This window comes from Pogonomyrmex barbatus, unplaced genomic scaffold (genome assembly GCF_055798465.1).
Source record: "Pogonomyrmex barbatus isolate J1 unplaced genomic scaffold, ASM5579846v1 scaffold2, whole genome shotgun sequence".
NCBI classification, from domain to species: domain Eukaryota; kingdom Metazoa; phylum Arthropoda; class Insecta; order Hymenoptera; family Formicidae; genus Pogonomyrmex; species Pogonomyrmex barbatus.
This window is the reverse complement of record NW_028297116.1, coordinates 19,047,226-19,067,181: the sequence shown is the minus strand read 5'-3', so window position 1 is coordinate 19,067,181 and position 19,956 is coordinate 19,047,226. Positions and strand designations below refer to the sequence as shown.

General features: G+C 38.3%; 1 protein-coding gene and 1 long non-coding RNA gene across 2 annotated transcripts in view; both read right to left on the bottom strand.

Annotated features, from left to right (window-relative positions):
• LOC105422263 (Krueppel-like factor 6) overlaps positions 1-19,956 on the bottom strand; it is a 315,425-nt gene that overhangs the window by 189,302 nt on the left and 106,167 nt on the right. The gene's annotated exons all lie outside the window — the stretch shown is intronic.
• On the bottom strand, positions 5,729-17,791 carry LOC148936741 (uncharacterized). Its single transcript, XR_016139220.1, has 2 exons — positions 14,076-17,791; positions 5,729-7,324 (listed from the first exon to the last, which is right to left on the bottom strand). It is a non-coding gene; the product is annotated as an uncharacterized LOC148936741 (long non-coding RNA).

Here is a 19,956-nt window from a genome sequence, read left to right as displayed (position 1 = left end):
TTAAAAAAAATAATCTATCATTTTGACAGTAAAATATTTTGAATTTTGTATCTTTATAATGTTAAATTCAATTATATCATAGGATGCGCTCGATTTCTAGTATCATATTGTAATTACGCGCATCTAACTTACTTCTTATATGTTTTGTATCTCACTTTGGATATAATTTATCTCTCTCTCTCTCTCTCTTTCTCTCTCTCTCTCTCTATATATATATATATATATGTATATATTTGTTTTATTTTTTTCATGTTTACCACGAGGACATCTTAGGACAACGGCGGACATACGAGTCTTGATTGAAAGTTCTCCATTCTCTGAATGCGCGGCCTTCGTCACCCGATACCGCGGCTGCATTTCCCGTCCCTTATTTCCGTCTACCAACGCCATACTTTGCACCACCCACCCGCTATCTACCGCTCCACCGGAGCTCCGATATTACTTCGGCGTTGCATCTGCAGGGAGCATGCACACGCGGAGGCGTCAGAGTTGCGTTATATACGATTACGCGCGAGAGCCTGACAAGCCCAGGCATGGAGGACAGAAAGTCGATACTACGAGAGAAGGATACGCGTCTCGGCGGCCCGTCCTCTCGTGGATCGACCGATATATCGATGCTCTCGCACCCGTCGCGCTGGGGAGCGTCGACCTAAGCTCGCTGATCGCGTTGCTGCCTCGGGGGAGTTAATGGGCCGACCGCGATCAGTGGTACGCGAGCGAGATTAATTATCGGAGGAAAAAACGAGAGAGAGAGAGAGAGAGAGAGAGAGAGAGAGAGAGAGAAGAAGAAGAAGAAGAAGAAGAAGAAGAAGAAGAAGAAGAAGAAGGAAAGAAAGGAGGGAGGAAAAAGTGTTTTGGAGTTTCGATGGTTCATAGAATTTTAGCTGTTATATATAGTAGGTCCTTCGATAATATTATATAGACAAGAGACGCAATACGTATTACATACTTGAAAATATTTTGTGTATATTTTCAAGAAAAATGTATTTTTTTTATTTGTTACATCATATAATTCAAAATGTCTCATGGATTTTAGAATTATGTCAATTTTAATATTTCTCTAAGAAAATAATTTATCTTTTTTTTTATTAAGATTTACGTAATGTTCCTGATTTATTTTACGTTGGTTCAATCGATAAAAAGAGAATTATGAATCAGATAATTTGTACTTCTAATTGATGTAGTATGACAATAATTATATAAACTATTATATTACAAACGCAAAGCGTTCTTATGTTAGAATTTTTATTTCGAAGCGGAAGTGCGAGTTAATGCATGATCTGACTTAATTATGAATAATATTTGCAGTGGAATACTGATTAATAACTCAATAGTGTTTTAAAATGCGGTGCATATATCTACATGCGCAAGTAGATTTATGCTAATCAAAATATTCCAAGCATTTATAAATTCACTTTCGCTATTACTATGATAATCGTGGTAATAATAGCGATGATAGCTACTGATGATTTCTTGTAATAATTTTATACAAAGTACTGTTGCGAAAACGCATGATGTATCAGCCAATTAATGAATAACCATTATCAAAAAAAAAAAAAAGATTAAAAAAGCCGAAGCGATTTCCTTCAATATTACCTCCATTTATTTATCACACATATTTTTATCACTGAAAATATTTACTCAGTATTTTTTTCCTGATATTCTCAGTGAGTCATTGAATATCGGAGCATGATAAATATCGTTTCTATCCTCTCCTGTTCTACTCTATTTATACAGATTGCTATTATACGCATGCCAGACAAATCTGAAAGAAAAAAATAAAATAAAGGAATATCCGAATCACAGGCATTTGATACCTATCATCGCCATAGTCGTATCAATACCGCATAGCGATATGATGTTGCGTATTTCGCGTGCGACGTAACGCCCAAACAAACGACGTATGAAAGATAGCTCACAATCGTCGCAGCTACGATAGTGTTTTCAATGCGACACCCGTGTCATCGATCAACCATGTCGACTCGATTGTAACCGAATCGTTATCGAAACACGACGGTCCTATTAGTGATCACCATCTTGCGGCATTAAATAACCGCTATTAACATTCCATTTGCATGCGTGGCGGGCGTGAGTAATGACAGATGGCAGCCTCATTAATATCATTGAAGAATGGCGAGTCATTTGAGCGGAGTATCGGGGTCTGAAGGATCCTCGGGGAAAAAAAATCAATGGCTCCACGGCCGTTCTATTTTTCTTGCGTATGCACGGCCGTCTGTAATCAATTCAGCCTTTAGCGGAATTGGCGACGGAAATAGCAACACCGAACCCAGACTGGAGAGCCGATCAATGAACGCTTTCTCCTCGCCTCGGCTGCTTATTGCCGAGCTATTTTTGCGAGAAGAGCATAACGACCGCGAGCATGCACGTCATTGAGTACAATTGGCCACATTGTCGTGGCGAGGCACGCGGGTCACACGCTGATGCATAACCGTGTCATCGATTAATCCGTGTCTCGACGAATCTTCAGAAATTCACGGGCGCACACGCAGAAATGTTCACTTCGATGACAGATCAATAAAAGGTACATCTTAATTAAACGTTAAATCGATTAAAATTTAAATTTATCAACATTTTACACTTGAATATTTTGTATATAATTGCAAATTCCACTTCTGGATCTGAAATGACAAACATGATAAAAATTCTCGATCAATTTTTTGTACTATTTAATAAATTAATAGAAACCGATAAAAAAAAATGCTGCACACGTGTGCAAGATTACATAATTGCGTCTAACGGATGACTGTGTAACAGAAAACATGCAGAGATCGCGATATTGCAAACAAAACCTCGATGAAAGAGAATAAAACGGGAAATATTAAAGTTGTTGAAAAAAAATGCATATTAAATTCAAACGATATTTCTTCCTCTTTTAAATAACAAAATGTATACAAATCGATTAATAATATCGAAAAATTTTAAGTTATGAAAAGAGCACTTTAAATGCTCCACGTCTGCAATTTCATAAAACTGAAAGTTTGAATACAATATCAAGTCGAGCACGTGGAAATCAATGTAATCGTTTAAATTTACAGTATGCTCTTTTTTTCCGCTTTTTGTTTCTTTTTTGTTTCATTTTTTGTTCTATTACGATAATATATCGATTTTCCAGCATAACGGAAATTCCTATATTTTGTCCGATAACGTAGCCGCTTGGCTGTGATTATGCAAGTTCACGGCAGGGTCTTACGGTAAAACATGCTTCACGTCGTTTTGCGTTCCCCGGATCGCGTGCATCAAATTAAATTCGTGGCGTGTAAGAAGCAGAACATTGGAGCGTCGTAACGCCGCGCGTTGCAAAGCAGAGCGTCGGGATACCACCGCAGGACTTTACGATTTCTCTGTATTACGAACTCGATTCGTTCCTTCGTGCCAGTATCACGCAAAGTCCTGAACTCTCGGCGAGCGCAATATAATCGGGAATAGCACAACGGCGATTCGTTTGCATCTCAAACGCGTCGAACAAGGCCGCTTCTCTCGTGGAACGGGTATCGATCCGGGTACGACGATCGAGCGCGTGCGATTGCAAATCGGGCCCCGAACTTATTCCCCGTAAGAACGGACACGGGAATATCGTGCAAAATCGAAATGGAATAATTCGACAGCGGGGGGAGGAGGCGAACGGCGCCGCCGCGATAAACGAAATTTATCGCGACCAGGTAACCCGCAGCGCGGCTTTACTATCTCGTTGGAAATGGATAATTTAGCCAGCCGATAGCGTCGAGGTAACGAGATTACGGCGCTGAGATCATGTCGGATCGAGGAACGCGCTCGCTTGCTGGAAACCGGCACCGGACTGCTTGCTGATGTTGGGTAGAGTGTAACGTGCGTGACGGGCGTGCGCGGGGAAATAAAAGACGCTAACAGCAAGCTGGCTTTTTGGTAACGGCAAATAACTGTGTTTACGAAGCTCCCTGAAATAGTGTTGTTGTGTGTACGTATTGCGTGACAGCCACAAACTGCAACCGTATAGCCAGATATCGGACGAACACAAGCGACCAGTGGAGTGCGAGGGGAGATTGGGAGGGAAGGGGGGCTAAAAGTCGGAAATTTCGCATACGAACGCTCCCGCGAAAATGTTCGATACGCGTGAAACACGCTTCGGGGAATAACGATTTACCCGGACCGAATTTCGTATATTATATAGCCACGAGGACTGACCCGTCGCATTTTCCGTGCTAATTAAAGTAGCACGTAATTGAAAAATTTCAGATAACGCACATGCCGGGTTAAACGTTCGGCCGTAATTCCATCGGTTTTACGTCAAACGCTGTACGAGATTAAATCGAATTATTTGCGGCGCATTGTTTTATTCGGGCGAAATGAAATGATAAATCGATCGTAAGACATCACTACGGAGCATTTGATAAATATAAATTAAATTATCGCTCAGGGGCGATATAATAATATTTACCGTAAACAGATTTTAATGCGTATGATATCCGGGTCATAAATTATTCCCATAGTGAGAATAATTTAAATCGATCCGACAGAATGGGAGATAAAATCACCAATAGGAGATTTGGACGATTTCAAAACCAAGTTGGAACTACATGGGAGATAACAAAAATAGACATATGCCATCTGCTGTAGTACTCGTCTACATATCTAGACCGACTGCGGAAACGCATCCACCATCTGTTTTTGCAAATGTTCCATCCACTCTGTCGTCAAATAAATATTTCTATCAGTCTACGAAGTCCTATCACGAAGCGGCCATCATTAACGCGAAATAACAAACAATGTATATCTAAATAAATCGCGTTCATGGACTCGGTTGCATTCCGTACGAATCGAATTCTTAGACAAAAATCCAGCTCTAGTATCTTTGATGTTTTTCACTATCTTGTTTTATTTATTCAGCCTTACTTTGCTGTTTTCTTATTTACGACTGTCCGGTTCGTGATGTCTGCCTTCACCTCTGTGGTAACCTTTGACCTCCCATTTAAGAGAAGCCCCGCGTTCTATGTAAAATATTCACATAGAGAGACTTTTGCACCTAGACACAGGTGTCCTAAAAAGTACATTCGTCGCAAGCGAGAAAGCGAAAAGAAAACTGGGTCACGGTGTGAAAACGGCAAATTAACCTTTCGCCATCATCAAGTCGACCTCGATGGACACATGATGCCGTGTGCCGCGGCTCTAAATTTAAGAACTGGACCGCGCGATTAATCTTCAGCAGCTAACAATAAGAACAAGAATGTCTCTGTCGAGAAAATAATATCGCTGCTGAGGCGAGACGACATGACATTTCAAGAATGGCGCGTCATCACCTGGAGGAATTATTTCCATACACGATGGAGACAATTTCTTTTCTTAACCCAGTTATATTTCTCTCAGCCTCGAATAAATGTATATTTCAATACAGATATAATTTATTTATGTCGATGCTGATATGCGATCGATGTTAACTTATAAATATCATGCAGCAAACATCACTTTAAATCTCTCTCTCTATTTTTTGTTCTTAAGTTTATATTAAGTCTATACAATGCTTAAATATAATTGTTTGATTTCAAAAAAATTCAAATTGTAATCATGTAAAAATGTTTTTAAAATTTTTTAGATAGAATAGATCCATCCTACGCTAATAATGAAAAAAGTGCACGTGTTTAAAAAATAAAGACAATAATATTAAATACAATTATATTATAAGGATTCATAAAATGATTATTCTACAAACTAACTAAAAAAAAAAGGATAGATCTTGCGAAAGATATTTAATATTTATTTTAATTTTATGTAAACTTTATGAAAAATACAAAATTATTTATCAGGGCATCAATCATTCCTCGCGCAATTATTGCATAAGAAGAATATATTATAATTTTCCATTGAAACTTATGATCATACTATACTAGCATATTAATTATAACAATGTGTTTTGCTGAGAGCCGGTATTATTGCACCAGGATACTTCAACAGTGAGCTGCTGACTGCGTTGTTGAAAACGCTGTAAACGTTGAAGCTTATGCTTGGGGCTACCGCGCGGTAAACAAAGCTGCACGTTGTAATTGGAATTACAACGATCGCCGGTCGGGGGTCGTTTTAATATGATTCGACATTCGATCGTCCGTAATTATTCCGCGTGCTGTGTAATTTGTATCACGTGCAGGTACTTGCAATAAAACATACTACTCAAACCAATTTTTAATAAAACAATACTCGTGTTGGTGAAAGAAACAATACATACAGCTTCTTTATAATAATCTTCAATTCGCTTTCTCATTTCTTTCCTTATAACATTCTCCAATCAGCTTCAAAAAATTGAGAGATAACATTTTTCTATTTTCACGCAAAAAGAATCTACGTAAAATATGTGTTTCCTATCTAAAATATCTATTTATCCGACTAACAGAGTGAAATAAAGTCGGCACACGCTCGCATCTTGAACGAAGAGAAAATATAGTAAGGAAACGTACATCCATATTTTTCTACTAGTCAGACGACTTACGACAACCGTCACGGTTTTCCTGCGCTCTACCGTTCGTCGGAATAAAATTTCTCGTCGCGCACTCGCGTTCTTCATCGCGGGATGTTTTCAGTCTAACTCGGTCGCTCTCTCACGAGACGGCGGACAATTTACTGCCGTTATGCGACCCCTCGCGTAATATCGCAGCGGTGGTAAAAACCTGGCGCTTTTCCGCAACGCGGAAGCGTACTGCGACAAAGCTCATCGAAGGTAAGAAACTTCAGCGGGACTTTGACTTCCTGACTGTTTCTCTCCTCGGACCGCCATCGAGATGGTTCCGCCAAATCGAAAGCGACGGTTGCAGCAGTAGCATTCCGGGATTCTAAAGGGTAAGTGGAAGGGTAGATGAAGTTTGCGCGCGCTTCTCGAGTACTCTCGCTATCGCGTACTTGTCGATATAGCAACGCGAGGCAAAATTTCAAGGCGCGTTAAGGAGGGCGTTAAGATATTAAATCCGAGAGCTATGTCGAGCTTCGGGTTTCCAACTAATTATGGAGTTGAGTACAACCTTAAACCCCAACCCTTCTTTCCTCTCCATCCCCTCCCCATGTCGTGCCAAGCCCGTTGCTTCAACGTGGACCCACCGCCAACCATCCTCCCGCAGCCCCCTTCCTGACCCGCAATTGATTTAAGACTTCACCGGCAGCTGTGCGGATGCGAAATTGGACGGGAAATTTGCCTCGCCTACCTTAGCTGCACTCGTGCAGCCCGTTTCTATCGGCGATGGTACCAAGTGGAAGCGAACATGGGAATCCATCATAGGGATGTTCGGACATTCTTGCGACACATAATAGGAACGTGTCTCTTTGCAATATCTCTACAATGACTCACCTGAAACAAAAAAAAATTAAAATTGTAGATATTAATAAAAAGATTTCAAATATATTATTCTGATTAATTTATTAATTGATAAAAATATACAATTAATCAAATATAATTAATTTAAGAAGAAAATAAGATTCTTAAAATTCTAAGGTTACTTTTTAATATTTAAAAAAATATTTAAAAGCAATTTGTCTGATAACATTAAAATGGAAAATGTGTGGAATGTTCACTTGAGCAACACCGTATTTATAAGATCAATTTAAACTATTTTATTTTAAAGTTGATGAAATATCAAGGATCGAGGAAATGATATATTTTAGCAAGTATTCCAGTCAAGAAAATAATATAGGCTTAATTATGTAGTCGACGTGGAGGCGTCCTTACGGTATGAATAATGTCTCGCATGTGAACAGCGCATATGCGTTAAACATAACCGCGAGTTTATCTTTCGTTGCAGTAGCAACGTCGATCGCGAGGACTAATTTATAGTAATATCGCGGGCGTAATGAGAGCGCGACAAGACAGGCGAGCTGCAGCTGCCTAGTGTCGGTCTACGGCGATTTATAAGGTATTACGACCTCTAACGACCGGTTTGGGTAAATGACCCGAATTCTTTAGTAAATCTCCAACGAAACGGACTTCGAGAGTGGAGCCCCTTGGGTTAACTTCCGCTCGGAAGTCGCCCCAATTATCCTGCCCGTTCTAATGATCTAAACGATTGCGCAACCACGACGGAACGTTCCACGTTAGCGTAGGTCAGCAAGGGCAGACGATTCTCTCCTCTCGACCATCCATCGACAAGTTCGCGTTGTTTGCTCCGGAAAAAGAGAAGAAACGGAAAACGGGCAATCGTAATTTCTAGAAAGCTTTTCCAGATAATGGAATTCTCAGGACCTAATAAAGCTTTCCACTCACTCCCTCCTCGATTCTCCCCTGTGTTTTACCGCCACTTGATATTCAGTTTCCTTCGCTAACGTCTTTTAAAAATACAGGTTTGTGAAATCGAATGGCAGACGTCATCCTTGATGTGCATCTTATAATTTTCAATGTTCATATATCATTTTTTAAATAATATATGAACATTGACCAACGAAGGTACATTTCAAATAATGATTAATTAAATCAAAGAGCACATTACATAACATTGATGTGTTTTCTTGATATCTTATCGTATTACATAATTTAAAAATGCCTGCTGTGGCGATAAAATGGAATGACATACTCTAATCTATTTTTTATCATAATATCTTTATTAATTAAGATAATAAGTTATTAAATTGTTCTTTCTATTGAGATATTTTTAAATATTACAAAATATGACAAATACGCTCACAAGTATTTAATTTAAATATAATGATAAATATAACATAAATACGATATACTCTAAATAATTTAAAAAATTTTTATATTTTAGAAAAATAGAAAGATAATTGTATATGATTACAAAGTTTATCCAGAATGTAATTTCTAGATCGGCATAAGCGGGATAGTGAATGTATAGCGTGCACAGGCTATAAATATTAATCCTATAATTGGCCTACAAAGTGATTTATGCAGCTCATAAAAGTACCAAGATGCTATTTATATACATAGTATGCGTGTCTCGCAGCATTCGCGTACGTGGACCACCCCTATTGAAGCGCTTCCTCGAAAAATCGTTTTTCTGGAAACGTAAAATCACGCATGTAGAAATACGGAGAAATCAAAAAGAATTAGATAATTGTGTACAGAAAGAAGATAGAAATTTATTGTATCATAATAACAAAAAGTGCAATAAGAAAAAATGCATTTAACAAAGATTTTAGAGAGAAAGACCCAATACAATTTGATGTTGTATAAAGGTATGATGATTTAAAAATTGTTAGTATTCTTTTGTTATTGTTAACTTTAACACACACACACACACACACACACACACACACACCACGCGCGCGCGCGCGCACACACACACACACACACACACACATCTGGAATATAAACCAAATAAATTTAAACTTAATACGGAAGAGCAAAACAAAGTATGCCAGTTTATTGCCACTGCCACGGCCATTACATACTGCGCCAGCATACGCTTTTAAGCCAAGTATGCCGGATTGTGACGGAATGCACTAAAATCCGCCAAATTACGACACAGTACGCCAAAGTAACTGTAGCACACCAATGGCAGCCGAAGTAAACGAGATTAAGGCTGCCGAAGTACGTTAGAGCACTTTATTAGAGTAGGTCAAACTACTCCGAATTGACCTCAACTTTGATTCCTAGAGCTTATTTAGTACTCTTTGATATTCCAAACACTAGTCGTCTGATTATTAAATAAAAAAAAAAATTCGGATGCTGGCAATCCTACTGGTACTTGATGACAGTTTTTATCCAAAACTATTTTTATAATAAAACTTGCTACTTGTATTAAAAGGTTTTAGCTAAAAAGAAAAAATACGTCGATATTAAGCGTGGTAAACGATCGATATTTTGTAAAACTTTCGCCCAGTGGGATCGTGATGTGGAAAGCGTCGATCGACAGGAAAGCTTATACAAATATTTAGATCGACGATCGACGGTCTTCGTCTATAAAAGGTGGCGCGCCATAACGTACTACCGCGTGGCTTCGAAGCCATTTGTAAAATGTCCCTCGCCGATTCCGCAATTTTAAGAGACGTATCGGTCTCGTTTACCGTGCGCGCTGTATTTTACGACTGCTCCCACTTCGGCGCAAAGTGCTCCACGCCGCAACCGATATATTTCATGCAGATGTTGCCCGAAAGTAATCGAGGTAACTCGATACAGACTCCACCCTTAAACGAAGGAACTTTTCGAGACCTTCGGCGGCGTAGTAACGATCTTTCTTAGAAATCGTTTCGTATCCCTCCATCGTAACACGGGCAAAACGTCGATCGTTTGCACCGATCCGTTCGGCCGTTAGGGTTTGTCGAGGAATACCAATGATCCAAGAAAATTACAAGGGAGAGCGAAACAAGGGACCCTAGCTTAACTGTATATCCGAGTTTTATGTATTTCTGGATGATATATCGAGCATCGACGAGAGCGAAAAATTGCTCGTTTCAGGAGAATTTTATAACAGAACACAAAATTCATAATAACGATTGTCACGCAACTCCCGTTTCAGGAATGCTAAAAATTTTTTAATTTTTAAATGATCTGCTTTCTTCTCAAATCGTCAAAAATCTATTTTCTATTTAAAATTGACACACAAAGGAAATAAATAGATCATAATCACTGATTGCCTTAAAATTTAGACTAGCAATTTGACTGCAAATATCATGTCAATTAGAAATAATAATTTTTCTATAACATGATTTGCATGTGCTGATCAGAATGTCATTGTAGTAATCGATATATAAAATTGGAATTTTGTCGTTCAATCATCCTGAAAATAGAAATTCTTTTCTGAAGAATTTTAACGTTTTCAACGTGTCTCAAAATAAAAATCGAAAAAATTGACATGAATAAATTGTTATAACGAGTGCCATATTTGAATGTTTTTTTACATCACTTGTGATTATTTTATAAGTTTTATATAAAGCGTGTTTTCGGTAAGCAGCATGTCGTTTTAATGATAAATTATTTTATGAGCACTTACAACAATCTAAAGTGACACTGTGCTTGATCTACATATCAAAGATAAAACAGAGGTAAAAATTTATTGCGGCGCATATTAAATTTTTTAATAAATCGCGCTGATGATGGGGAGCATAATACTAAATTTATCATTATTTTCACAATTTAATATCTCAGAAGTTGGTTCCTGTTCCGTCACTTACTCCACCAATTCTAATTCAGAGTTCTGTTCGCGTGCGCATAAATACCGACCTTTGCGTGCGCTCTTTCACGTTTTTTTTTGTGTTGTGCACGAATCACGTGTACGCGTGCACGCGTTCGTGTTTACTGCAATGAAATCAATACAAGTTCTTTCGACGAGTTGCTTCGAGACGGCACCCCAAGAAGTACGGTGTTCTCTGTGAAAAGGCAGTTTACATATCACCATAGAAATAATTCCTATTTGTGAACTATGTATTTATGTATGCCATTATGGCAATCGTCTGTAGATGCAAATGTGCACATGCGAGTTTCTATTAGTCACCAATTATAGAAAATTTATAGCTTAATTTAATAACCTGCTTTAAATATACATCCTAACTTTTTTAAATATATTTTTCATTAAATTCATTTAATTCATTTATTTCATTCATTTTTAAATTAATTTATCAAAAAATCTATTTTTAGACAAAGTAATTTTTCTGTTTTAATTTTTAAGCTAATATTATAAAAAAATTTACAATATAATTAATAAAGCAATTCTTTTAATGTATGTTAATATTATATACGTATACCTTGTAAAGATATATATGTTGGAAAAACTTTACCGCAACAAGTAAATTTTGATTTATCATTATTGATCATCCCTTTTTCTGTTTTTCTGTCTCACAGATAAATCTTCTTTATTTAATCTCAAGTTAATGAAAAAGAAAGATTATCACAAATTTTATGGTAAAAGACAATGATAATGGATTGCATAACTTTCCGTTTTACATCACAATGTTAGTCATCGATCTGAAACAATGCAGAAGAATTCGTGTGACTCTTGACTTAATTACCTTGCGTTCTTTTGCGAGGCAATCGTAATGTCGCATCGTGATTTACCGACATCGTTCTTACATTCAGGTTGCAAAAATTATAGGCTGATAGGAGTTGTACGAATACGCTCACGACGCGACATAAATCAATGATACGACACAAGAAATATTAATGACTTGGAATACAAAGTCCTCTTCATAGATATTGGATAATCTACACTCTTGTTTTCTTTTACGAAACATCACCGCGCCTCGTCAATGAATCATCTCATTTGCGTGGAATTAATGCGAATCTCAATCTCGAAATCGTCTGAATGGGTCTCGAAAGTTAGTAAACGTTAAGTAAACGTTCGATCGTTATTTCGCTCATAAACATACACACTTTCGAGAAACGCTCCGAGCATGAATGACGCGCGTGGAATTTACATAGAGGCCGATCCCTCGAGCGCATGCTTAAATCTGAAACTATTTCCAAGCAGAGTAAATGTAAATGTAAATTGCTTAGAAAATCAATATTTATTAAGCTCACGCTTATAAACATCCAGTGTTAAAAAATAACTATGCGAGGTATCCATAAAATAAGTACCGACAAGTATGCGAAATTATAATGAGAGTTGTTTCAATGTCTATGTTCATGCATATTGCAAATAAAGCAAAATAGATAAAGACACGCAGTGTAACAATGACATCAGCATGTTATTGCAATGTAATAAAATATTAAAAAAACGACATGTATTCGATACACATTCTTGCGTTACAATTACGAAAATAGACACTCTATCGAGATAATTTTCTCTCTTAAATATAATCTTACTGCGTACATAATTATACATTGATGATCGTTCTTTCCACTAAACACAGTGAGCGGTCGCAGTGTAAGAATAGAAAAAGACTCATATGCGCACTCATTGCAACACATTCGCAACGCATTGCGCTCGATTAAATTATCTCCTCGAAATGACTCGTGTCAGAAACGAGGCGATTACACGAACGCGTATAATTAGCCCTATCGACGAAGGAAGCGCATTCCTGCGAGATGACACACTTATCGCGAGCGGGGAAAACATAAACGCCTGCGGTTTTGTTCTGCGTGCGTGCTGCGCCACGCGCAAACATCTGTCGACGTGGCACACAATGAGAAGAGCCTTCGAAAGCGCGAGCGCGACGTGAAAACGTGGAAGACTGCTTTTATGCGAAGTTTTACATAACCCAAGCGCCATTCAATGCGCCAGTTAGATGTTTACATCGGACGATGCGTAACGACGAGGCATATGGCACGCGCACGCCTACGCGCGCTCATCTCTCTAATCGAAGCGTGCAAATACGGATGAGCAACGACGGCGTCGATTAACATGATGCGTCGTTTTCCCATGCTGCAATTCCATTAATCACGTCGCGGAATTTTCCCACCCGTATTTGCTAAGAGTCACACTTGCGTCTCTTAATGCGACTTGCATTACTGCAATTATTTCGTCAACCGTCTACTATAATACTCTCCAATTTAATGAGTGGGTGATGAATGAAATCTCTTCTCGGATTCTTATCGTTACTGCAAAGTCTTTGTGATTTGTTGACATTAAAAATTTTAGAAATCACTCGTTTTTTGTTAATTTATTATTAATTCTTTATAAAATATATAGATAGATACCATTTTTATACAAAATTGATAATTTTACAAAAACATTTTTTACAAAACGTAGAAATTTATCCTCTCTATCTGTTCTCTATCTATTGTTTATACTGTACTGTTTAATTTATTTCATATAGATTAATTTAAATTAAACAATGATTATGCTGTAAATTTAATCATGGTATGAGCGCATCCTCGAAGAGCGCGAGTTCGTTTTTCGCGCCTCAAGAAACTAATAATAAACTCCGAAAATATCTAACGTTTAATATTCCCTAAAATTCTTGTTTCTCCCGAACAAGAATTATGTCTCTTCTTGTTTTAGACAGTTTGTTTTCTCGAAAAATTTGGATGAAATGTTCGCAAATTGTCGAGATATTCGGGCCATGCTCCGAGATGCATTCGGGACGTACCACGAACAAGATCGGTTCCACGGCGGATAACAACGACGACAGCGTGCAACGCGAAGCCTGATCTCGAGGCCTGATTCGCGATTCTTACGCGCGCCGCACAAAACCACCTTTCCCATTACACTTACGTAACCGCGCATACACGACGCCGCCAATGCCAGCCGGGTATTTACACGGTACGCCGCGTACAGACTCGATGCATTCCGTCGTTGTTCACACACCCACGCACGTATGTGCAACGCGCCGTATCCTCCCTCTCCTTTGCCCCCGCTTCCCCATACTTTCCGCACATACACTCGACCCGTCCGTGGGACACGAAAGAGAGCGTCTCGCTTCGCTCCGCTCGCGCGCTATACGGGATGTTACAATGAGGGTGACGTCACTTCCGGAATATCCGGCGCAGACCGTGAGGAGGAAGCTAGGTCGGTAGGTTGGTAGGTAGCCAGATGGATCAACCGCACGAGTTAGCACGCCTCTCATATACAGAGTGCTCCATAACTACCGAATGTCTTGTCAGTCGTTCTGGTTCATATATAGCATCAAATTTTTTTTTTTTTTATAAGGACTCTTCAAGCTATAAATTTAACGTAAATCTTTAATATTCAACATCTCGGTAATAAAATCTTTAATTTTTATTAGAAACATCAATGTCCAGACTAAAATTAAAGAAAAATAAGACTCGTACCTTCCAATCTTAATTGCTGAAAATAGTTAATTTAATCTTCGAAATTGAATAATTTTTCGTATTAATAAATTAAAATTTCGCTATTAAAACATTTCTAAATATTTTATCAATACCAGTTTGTCAATTGGTATTTGTGATAACAAGGACATTCGGCGGGTTTAATATATTCTGCAATGTGTGTGAAGGATTATTGCATGATAATCATTTCGGTGCTCAATGTTGTTGTTAACGGTACATTACGGTATACTTTATTACGTAACGTTCCTACTGAATGTTTACGATTCCGCAAGGTTCTATTTGAGGTTGAGTAAGATGCATGTAAATTCGTCCGTGAGCATAGCGAAAGTACGATGTCCAACATACCGTAAGCAAGGTTACAGGAAGTGTATCGTGGGAAATATCTCGCAATTATTAATACAGTAACCGGACAGTTTCACGGCATTTCCGTGAGATAGATGGTTCTTATCTTTCTATTTTCAACATAGGAATAATATGCCTAAGATTTCGCATAAGAAATGCGACAAGTAGCAAAGTAAATTATAAAAAATACCTTTTTATCCTTGTTAAGATTTATACAGACGTATATGTAATTAACTAACTGTTTATGTAATTAATTAACTGCACAATATATCAAATCCTTTTTAAAAACTTGCGTCATTAAAGGTAAAGAAATTGTTCAGTTTTTCATGTAGAAAACGCGTTTAATTCACTATCAGTTACGTCCGAAAGGATGCGCAAATGGTCTCACTGTCCCTCGCTCACCGGAAATTTTGAAACGATGTTACTTTCCGCGCTTTCGTGGACGTAATGCAAATACGAATCTTGTCGACACTGTGCCCATTTCCGTGGATTAGGAAGAGACCGGCGTACGTGGCAAAGGATTCGAGGGAGAATCGAAAGAGGAATATCCGTCCGCTTAACCAAACGGCACTTCGTGCGGTGGAGGAACGGATCGAAACTCCTGGCGCTAGGATTAAAGTAAGCATCGATCGCAACGGAGGGAATTACCCGCTTCTAGGAGGAATTACGGAATCAAATGGAAGCGGTAGGAACAAGCCGAGGAATGATATCCATATAATTTTATCGTAATCGGAAGGAAATGTCGGAATATTTGAAAATTTCACATTAAATGTTGCCCTTCATTTATCCGTTCATTGAATCTAAATCTTTTATTGAAATCACGTAATATATATTTGTAATATTGTTATTTATGTCAAATAATATCAAGATTGAAAAATTTCGATATAAAATATAACGTTAAAGCCATACACAATATAACATTAAAGATAATTTTCCAGTTTATTATTCGGTTTCTCATCTATTTAGATTAATAATTAAGTCAGCATATATTAAACATTCATCAATTTTGATGAAACTTGACTCGATAAAAAAATATTGGGTATTTATAACCACAAAGTTATATCGATAATCTTTCGTAGTGCAAATAATCCAAAAAAGCTCCGGCAAAAAAGTTTTAACGATCTTACGACTGGGCAAAATTTCTGGCGGAATATGAGAAATCGCCAAAACTTTCCCGTCCAATCCAAATTGCTTGGCGTATTATAAATGATGAGAGCATTTTCGGGATTCTGCGAGATTTTGAAGGGTAAAGTCTGCGTATTCATCATTTGAATCGGTATCTATCCAAATAGATACGAAGTAATTTTTTCCGACGTTGCGGAAGCCTACAAAAAGAGACAACGCTCAATTTCTGAAAGTTGAGAAATATTCACGAGCAGCCTAAAATTTGCAAGATAATGAATTTTCGAGCTCGGATATCGCTGTGTCAGGCACTACGACTGTTCGAAATCTATTTTAGCACAGATCTACTTTCGTGAGAAACCAAAACAAAATGTAAAATTCTACGTTTCGCCACATAGTTCTTTCCCGGCGATCCAGAACAGAAGAAATTTTTCTCAAGTTTTCATGAAAATAACGCGCCGGTAAATCGATTTGTTGCTCGAGGTGGAATGTCAAAAGACTTTTACCGGTTCGCATTGCCTCAATTCATAGATTGATACTTGGATGTGCTTTCAATCTTACTTCTGATCCTATCCCTTCTTATTTCATTTATATTCTTCTTGATGTCAGAAGAGCAAAGATAATGATAATAAAAACGCCAGGATCGCATGCGCGATATACCTTCCGACAGCAATAAATTCAAATAACGCGCATATTTCATTCTATGTCGTCCATCAAGTGCCATCATAAAGATACGATCGCGATTACTATTCTTTCTACTGATAGCATCGTTCAGAGAAAAACTTATACTGAATTTCAACCCTTTGCATTCTCCACCCTGTTTCCCTTGCACGCAAGCTTCGAAGTTCAGTCCTTTTCTAACCTTCATTACGGAGCGTAAAGCAAAACATTAAAAATCATGACAATGCAAAGTTCTTTCTTCTTAACAAAGAAGTAATGATTTACGAGTGACTATTAAAATTTCATGATACATTACTGCATCGTGAAGCCAAGCTACTAATGATTAAAGCTCTTAATCTCCTGCATCGACGACCTCCCGGTTAAATCCCGAGTTAATAGTTTGTTACCCCTCTCAAACCTATAATCATATCGTAATATAATCAAAGAAAAAAATTTTAATTTATCTGGATTAGCCTTATTTCCCGCATTACAATGCAATCGGCCTTTAATTCATATAGGGCGTCGCTGGAACCGGTTGCCAGGAGACACCGTGCATCGCGTGATAGCAAAAGTGCAAAGCAACAATATCTCTCAGAAGGGGGGGATATATTCAAATCTAGCCCGATTTTCACGGCTTAAGGTCTGTTAATAACAACGTGGGATATCGTGCGATACTTGCACGCATACCGTAAGAAACGGTCGTCTCCGCGTAATGCGGGCTTCCTTCTCCTTGATTGTGAATAGAAGTACAGCCCGCGGGTCCCCGAGCTAATCATCTTAACGGCAACGGCGGTTAGTAAATAGCCAGGGATATTGACCGTCCTGAACGTACACGGAGCGGTCCGGTAAGCACATCGTAAAGCAGTTAACGAGGATCGCCGGAGGCTGACCGTCGATCCGTCGCTAATTATCAATGCGTCCCACGTCACGTTTGCGACGCGCGGATGGCACGAGATGATCCAGCGAGTTCTTATTGACGCCGGTAACTTCCGGTTAATAACATGTGCCTTCCAGACTCCACACGATGATTACCAACGTTGCACGAGATAAACTTGAGCCTAGAATAATATGATATTTATAATGAAATTATAAAATAATAAACTGTTAATATGGAATTTCTTTAATGACAAAATAAATTAATATCCTATTCTATAACTTTTGTAATTAAATATATTATGAAATAGCTATGATATACTCCAGACTGTTTCTATATATAATTTATAGATAACAATTAATTATTTTAACATCCTATATGCTTGAGATATTATAAATTTTAATTAATAAAATCAATTTCAAAGAAATTTCTAAAATTTCTAAAATCAATTTCTAAAATCAATTTCAAAGAAATTTCCAAAGCATAAGAATATATGTTTTATAAAATTGTCATGAAACTGGTATAGCTATTTATTATATTTAATATATAAATAATATATAATATATAAAGTTGATATAGTAACTTGCCAAATGATGTTTTCGTGCATTTTATCGAGCATTTAACATGAGCGCACATTACGCAATTGCACTTTAGTAAGAAAGACGACATCAGACACGCGTCATACGTGTACCATGCACGTAAAAAAGGATCAGTAGTCACGTTCGGTATTATTCATTCCAGCGCGTGCATGATTGATTCGTCGCGATAATCCGCGGATGGACACGTATGCGGAAGTGATATTAATTATTCGTCCTAAGCGGCAGAGCGACGGTGTTAGCGGCAGCCGTTAGAAGAATCCCTCGACCATTTGTCACTCCGCTATCGATTTCAATTTATCTTAATTGCTCGCGCGATTAGCTCTCGCGTCCGAAACACACAGGCGACTTACAAAACGGGCCCCGAAATACAATTGACGCTGCCAATGCGCTGCGCGATGGCGGTTACGTAAACACTTACTCGTCGTACGCTCGTCCATTAATGAGCTAATTGCAAATGCATGGAATTAGGGTAGGTCGATCTCAAGCTATATCATCCCCCTCTCTTCGACGCGGCTGATGCGTATCGATGCCAGTCCCCCCTCAGTTCGAGGATAAAAGGGGTTCGCTTTTCGTTTTTGCATCCTCTTCGCTCGCGCTCCCGCCGTCCCTTTCCGTCCGCCCCTTGTCGCGATGCCGTTCGCCGAGAGAGTCGGTTTTCCCTTTTATGGCGCATAACCGTGGCCATTTTGTGAGCCGGCTAGTGAGTAATTCAATTTATAATTGAGCGAAAACCACCGGCGCGTTGGTGCCATTGCGTCTAGCCAGCAGTCTGTCGGTGCGACTCCGTACGGGTCATTAGTACGTCAGCGTATCGACCGTCGTTTCCACGCTCTGCCAACGTGGTCCCACCGCGATCCCTCTCGTCGCCACGCTTCCGCTCTCGTCGAGCAGTCATTAGGAAATACTTCTAGAGTCCATCCGCTTATCCTGATCTCCCTTTCAAGTCTGTTATAGCCCACTCTCGCTTTTATCGCAAAGGCGCTTCGCTTGAGCGGTATCGAGCTGGCAAAATTGGCAGATCGACGATCGCCAATTAAATAAATCTGAGAAGAAACTATAAAGGTACATCTTGGTACATAGAGAAAATTCGAATAAGAAGATAGCTAACAGTATGTATAGTTAACAAATCAACCTAAGTATGAAAGAATTATTTTAAAAAAAGAAGATGTAACATTCATTTAACTGGTGCATCGCGCTAACGTATTACTTCTGCAATATATACAAAATTAATCTTTATATATGGAATCCTTTCCAGGATTTTCTATAAATCTGTTGTATCGATATCGACGCATTTATCTTGTTCCCTTTTCCCGTGTTGTTCGCGTGCTGAATACCATAAAATATGCGTACGCACGCGAACGCGCGTAATCCATACTTCCAAGTATTCGCAAAGTCCCCAAGTAGTTTTAGCGGAACGCTCATTTCACTTCTGCAAACGTAATCTACAAAGGCAAATGAAGAAAATGTAAGTTAGGAAACATAGCAAAAATTTTATACGGAATAAACGTACATGTTACAGAGAAGAACTTTCTAACAATGAGGAAAATTTAATAACTCATTGGAACAACACGCGCAATCTGTTGGTATGCAGTAATTAATTTTATGACGTAAATATTTATTCATTTAATAAATTTGATAAAAATAGTTTTCATTTAAATCGATTAATGAATATATATTTTATAGTATAATCAAGTTAAAATCAGACGTTA